The sequence below is a fragment of the Armigeres subalbatus genome, chromosome 1 (genome assembly GCF_024139115.2).
Source record: "Armigeres subalbatus isolate Guangzhou_Male chromosome 1, GZ_Asu_2, whole genome shotgun sequence".
Lineage (NCBI taxonomy): Eukaryota > Metazoa > Arthropoda > Insecta > Diptera > Culicidae > Armigeres > Armigeres subalbatus.
In genome coordinates this window covers 188,050,267-188,057,169 of record NC_085139.1, presented here as the reverse complement: position 1 = coordinate 188,057,169, position 6,903 = coordinate 188,050,267, and positions in this window count along the sequence as shown.

The following is a 6,903-nucleotide window of genomic DNA, read 5'->3' as shown; positions in this document are numbered from 1 at the left end:
GCCCTAGCGCCTCTGCCAAGCCGAAGCCTCCTCGTACCGTCCAACATCGAGTCGAACCCGTCACCGAGCATCGGAATTTCGCCCACCGTCAAGCCCTAGCGCCTCTGCCAAGCCGAAGCCTCCTCGTACCGTCCAACATCGAATCGAACCCGTCGTCGAACATCGGAATTTCGTCATATAATCGAAGTCCATATAATCGAGGGTCCATATAATCGAGGTATACCTGTATTATGGATCCTGGATGCCCTAATAAGTTTTGGGAATCTTTTGAATTTCAACCACCTATTTCTGTATATGATTGGATCGTAAAGTGCACATGTTTGAGGGAATTCATTTCAGTACCCGTTCAATGTTTCCTCAATTTAGGGGGGGCGACGGCCCCTCCCTACCCGCCTCTGGCTACGACCTTGGGTTTATAGTGGTCATCTAGAGAGGGCCACTTGGCCATATCTTAATCTTATAGTGATCATCAGATGGTTGTCATGTAATAATGAGTTTTATTGTTAGTTCTTATAATTGATCGTGAGAACCATTCCAAGAGTGGAATAAAACTTGAAATGTTACTTCCCAAGTATTAGGACAAGAGCGACCATCCTTTATCCCTGCAGAAGGTCCCCAATCCGGACCGAAACGTCGGAACAACAACATTGTAGTTCGTTCGATTGAATAATAAGACTACTAAGGCAAGAACACAACACCTATGGAGTTAAAACGATTCTGTGTTCATTTCGTGCATGGTCTCCTGATGGGTTCGGTACAGAGACATCATGCAACAATGCGGCAAATTATATGATTCAGGTGTAGCCGGTTCATTGTGGTTTAAAAGCATTAAGTTGAACAAGTGTAGATTGCTCCAATGGACACTGATTACAGTAGCTATTGGCTGGTAAGGTTCAAAAGTGTAGAGCGAATTAATTTGTCTTCAAACATTATTTTCCTCTTCACGAATATTTTAATATTCTTCAACAGGTTTCGATCACCGCTTACTTAATCTTTCGAACTTGAATTGGTTTTTCTCGGTGAAAAATTTCAGGCGTCTCTCTTCTTACTTTATGCAGTGAGAACTGATAAATGAGGGGTGAGAAGTGAGACGTCTCACTTCTCATCTCATATTTCTCATTGTGAAAGGTGAGTAGTAAGACGTCATACATCTTACTTCGCATTACTCACTTATTACAGTGAGAAGTGAGAGATGAGGTGTGAAAAGTGAGTCGTGATACGTCTCACTTCGCCCTTCTCACTTTTTACAGTGAGAAGTGAGAACTTCTCACTACTCATTTCTCACTTCTCTCTGTGGAAAGTGAGAAGTGAGTAGTAAAACGATTCACTACTCACTTCTCACTCATCATTTCTCATTTCTTACTGCAAAAAGTGAGAAGCGCGAAGTGACAGTGAAAAATCTCACTGCTCACTTCTCCCCGAAGTGAGAAATAAGAAAAAAGAGTTAGACATCTCACTGAGAAGAGAAGTCGTCTCAATTCTCACTTCTCACTTCGCACTACTCACTTTTCTCAGTGGGAAGTGGAAAATACTTAAGTACAGTCAAATCTGCATGAGTCGATATTGTAGGGACCATCGCATGTGGAATAGAAAATCTTTGAAAAGCTCACAGTAACCCAGAAAATATTTTTTATCGTGACGTAATATGCTTCCATGAGTCAAAATCGAGTCAAGGAACATCGACTAATGGAGGTTTGACTGTAGGGAGAAGCGAAACGTCTTACTTCTTACACCTCATTTCTCACTTTTCAAATGACCTATTTGGTCAAATGACCTTTATATAGCTATATATGTAGACGAAAAATTAGAAGGAACAAATTTTGACAGTTACGCCCTGTTCGAATGTTGGACTAGAAATATGCTCAACCACACCATATTGAGCTTATATTGGAGCCATATACCCTACATATCTTTAATGCATGTTGAACAATGATCGTTCTAACGTTTTATAAACAGTTGATTAAATATTGCCTGCAATTTTCTCCCTATATACATTTGGGAATGACTCTTCCAGCCTTCTTATTTTTTATGAAACTACTGAAGGCATGAGTAGAGCTGTCAGTACGAAAATAAATGTACAAATCTATACCCTACACACGCGCTTCTTCATACTGTCTGACGTTCCCAGTGGGATGCTGTGAACCTGAACATCTACCTGGTACCGTTCTTGCATCCTTCCATCCGCAACGGCGAACATATTTGATCAGAGATGATTTCTTTTGGGACTGACAGCGTAGCCACTTTTTGGACGGCTTCTAATAATCTTAACATTGTTTGTTTCGCTGCTGCTGCTACGTGTTTGTTGGGTTGCCACGTTACCCTCCAATTGTTGACCATCACTGGATTATTTATTTATCGATTCATTGATTTATATCGTTCGTGTGACTGAAGATTGAGCAGATGAATTATTGATAACAGCATCGGTTGTGTCGTAATCCATGCGTGCTGGAAATAACAACAACAGTATGTTCACCCCAGCGGTAGCTCGATGATTATGTGATACGGCGAGATGATGTCGATATTACTGTGAGGTATTCAGATTGCAGTGAGATAATATCCTTTAATGTTTTCATCTTTTCCTTCCCGCGCGTGAGTACCTGATTATCATCGTTCGATGTCTATAATAAGTTTCTAAGAGAAATAATGTGTACCATTCATGCATTTTATATTATGAAACCATTAACCCATTAACTGTCTGATATTTGTGATCAATTCAGAGGGTGTCAGGCTATTCGGTCGAATACCATTGGGCCGAATAGTTCAAAAATTTGACATCAGGTTACGAGTAGTGAAAAATGAGAAATGATTAGTGATAATTGCAAAGTGTGAAGTGAAAAGTTGGGAATGAAACTTCACACAAGAAATAAGAAGTATGAAGTCGGAAGAGATTATTGAGGAAAGAGAGGTAAAAAGTGGGATGTGAGAACAGAAAAGTGAATAGTAAGAAGTAAGAGGTGAAAAGTGAGGAATGAGAAGTGAGCAGTGTGAAACGGGAAGTGAGTAGTGAAAAGTGAGAAGTGAGAACTGAGAGCGGTGAACTAAGAAAGTGAGTGAAATGAGCAGTGATAAGTGGGATGTGAAACTAGAGAAGCGAGAAATGAGGGATAAATATTGAAAAGTGAAAAATTTACCCATTATTTTTTTTCTTCATGCTTCTTCTTGTTTATTCCATATCTCATTTTACTTCTTCCTTCTTCCTTATATTTTCTTCCATCTTCCTTCTTGCTTCTTCCTTATTATATCTTTTTCCGTCTGTCGTTTTCTTTCTTCCTTTAACATTCTCTCTATTTCTCCTTTCTCTGTAAAAGCTGAAACTTTATTAAATTTACGCGTTGTTTCATATCACTTAAGCGAGCCGGGTGCACTAGTTCAAGTTTAATTTGTACTTACATTTATTTTCCATTCAACAACCTTTAGCGGAAATCTAATCCTTCGCTATTTTAATCACCAATTGTCACGCCAATTGTACACTTCACTGGTTAGGCTATTAACCGCTTGTACCCATCCATAATTAGCCCCATAGTACCGCGAGGCTCAGTTTAATTTATCATCTTGGCACCGTACTGCGAATTGCACATCACGACTGCAAACTTCTATCTTTCATTCTGAATCGGCCCTGGAGGTTGGGGTGTGCAGCTTGTTCGCAGTGGGTATTCACATGGTCCGCTTCCCAGCGCAAGACAGTTTCGAAACCACATGTGCGCCAGTGGAAAATTAATCAGACAAATTGCATCGTGAAAAATATTGGCCCTCCAGAGTGTCGGTCCGGTGTTGGAGAAATAATTACCAAAATGTTGTGCTACATTTACAACTTTTGTGCATAGTAGTTTATTTCATTTGCTCACGAGATTCCCATTACGAGATGTGAATGTTGCGCAAAGTTGAAAAAGTCCACGTACCATTAAGGCCGCCACTTGCGATCCATTAATAGTTGAAGTGAAATGTTTCGTTTCCCAAAGTCACGTTTATTTGTTTCGTTGAATTACTACGTGATTAAAATGATTTGGAAAATTGGAATTTAATCGTTCATAATAGACCATCGTTTGAGTCTGTTAAGAGCACCGATAGCAATTGCTTATGCATTAAGGTTGTAAGGCAAACAATTTCCTTATAGGGAGCATACGTATTAGAAGCAAACATCGGAATCATTTGATCACCTAAGGTCTTGCTCACAAATTGAGATGCGCCGTAGAGAGATGAAATCTCGCGTTGACTACTGTTTACGGTCTTACATTTAATTCAAATACTTTATATAAACCAGGGATTACAAGATAGGGATTGCCAAATTTTGTGAAGCGCTGTCAAATAAATCGGTTGATGTTTCACGGCGTTATGATCATTTGAATATTGATGACATTTTACCTGCTGTATTTATGAAGAACCATTTTGATTTTTCATCTTAGAACCAAAACTAAGCCCGACATTTTGCAAAAAAAATACATCTCTAACTCTGACCAGTCCATGGGAAAACAAAAAAATGATCAAAAGTATCACTACCTTCCCTTAAGCACACGCCGGCAATTTCAAACTAAGAAAAAGACAGCCGGTGTTGGAATTTTTTTTTAAGTTTTGATTGACTAATGCGCAATAGCTACTTTCCAAGTTTTCACTCTGACCATAAAACAAAACATGAGTTAGGATACAAGTTGCGATAGTCGTGGGTGTTGCGTTAGTTTTGTTTTTACACAATCTATGTACATATAAAACGCAGTAACGCAGTCCTGTCACAACCTACACCAATAAAAGAAAACTGGTTGAGATTTGCATCAAAATTGGTACAGTAATATCTCGATTTTATCACCAACTTAATGAATTTTAGAATATTAAAATGGGAAATGTGACAAAATCGGATTTTTTTTTATTTTCAATTTTTTAATTCATTTCACAAATGAGGCATTCCACGGGGCATGTCAGTCGATCCTGAGCGACCAGTTCGAAAATATTTGAAACTCTGCACAGTTTTTCAATTTCATCTAAATCGTCATTTTTCGATATCAAATCTTCATGTTGAGTCCCGACTAACTTTTCAAAAGGGTGTATGTGAAAAGGGTTCAAAATATTTAAAAAAGCTGCACAGCAAAACGGAATGTTCGATTGTTATGATTTTTTCAGCAAAGTTAGACAACTAAATGGTGATTCTTAAGAAAATGTGCTCAGTAAAAAAAAATTTTTTGCCTTTAAAAATATCATTTTTGTCACAAAACTCAAATATCTCAAAACCCTATCTTTTTCGAACGTAATGTTTTTAGGGAAAACGGTCCATTATATTAGCTATCCACCATAAAAATTTGGTGATGGTAAACTAATAAACAAAAAAGTTATGACATTTCAAACATTTCACAATTTTCACATTTAGTAAAAAAAATTTTTTTCTGTGTAAGTTATTTCGAGAATTGCAGTTTGATGCAGATTTTATTGTTAAAGGACGTGATTTAAACAAGTTGTTTTCATGATATTTTGATTTAATTATTCATAGCATCTATAAGAAACTTAGACACGATCCAGTGTTGTGATCAAAAGTATTGATAGTGTCATAATTTTCATTGCACGTGACTGGCGAAAAATTCTTTTAATAGTGTTGAAACCTGTTGATAATAACGTTGATAGAAACATATCAGAAATGTTATTTTTAAGACAAAAGCTGCAAAATAAAAATAATCCACTATACGTCTATAGTTTACCTGCAAAAAAATTACCTCTTAGAGAAGAGACTTTGAGATCGGGAGTAAGCGGGTAACTTCAACAACAACAAATGCATGGTAATGACAATGACTATGACAATGCTCATGAAAAAGCAAAAAAATACTATAACTATGGTTGTTAAAGATCTTATAGTAATTTTTTTTGTTCAGTCAAGCAAACGACACCAAACTAGTCAGTAAAATCTTGAAAGGCATGTTGTTTGTGGAAATATTTCGAACAACATGAGTAGCCGCTTTCTCAAACGATGTAGGCCGTTTGATGGAAAAAGTGTTCAAAAGAGTTACGAAATCTCACCGAAAGCACCATAGATAAACTGAAAGCGACTGGTTATGCTCCAATGTCCACATTGAATACAAATTTACGCATTTGCACGTCCTGCCGTCTAAACGTTGACAAAAGAGCAATCTGTATATCATCGGTTGAGCAGAGCGCAGGAAGTTCGACAACGACAGCAACTGAGGAATTGCCAGATGTATCGACAACAACTGAGGAATTACCAGAAGTATTAAGTGATGAGAGCCTTGCCACCGTACCATCAGCGAAATCTGTTTCAACAAATCAATCGGAAGATGAGTGTATCCAAAAGGTCAACATCGAACGCTTTAACGAGGGCATAGCTGGGATAAAAGTGACTCTGATTAAATGGAGTAAGATGGACTACGTTTATTACCCGGAGAAAAATACCGTGAAATAAACGAAGCTGTACGAAGAAACCTCTTCAAATTAGGACCTGATGATGTGGAAAATACAGACTACGATGAGGTAATTATAAATATGAAGGAAAGGTTCTCGAATGCAGCCACGACAAGGAAAGAAAAATTATTGATTTTGTCGATGCTGCCAAGTTCGTGGTCTATTCAGGATGCCATTGATGAGTTCAAAACCAATAGAAATACAGTAAAAGAGGCAAAACAATTGAAGAATAACTGTCTTTCAACCAAAAATACTAGGTCTAGTACTGCATTAACAGATGAGACAAAAGAAATAGTAGTTCAATATTTTGAAGATGATGAAGTAAGTCGAGCTATGCCTGGTCAAAAAGATTATGTATCAGTAAAAAAGATGGAAAGCGTCAAGCAATCCAAAAACGATTAATGATGACGACTTTGAAAGAAGCGTACACACGCTTCAAGGAAATTCACGATAATATTAAAATAGGTTTTTCCTCATTTGCAAGCCTTCGGCCAAGGCAATGTAAGC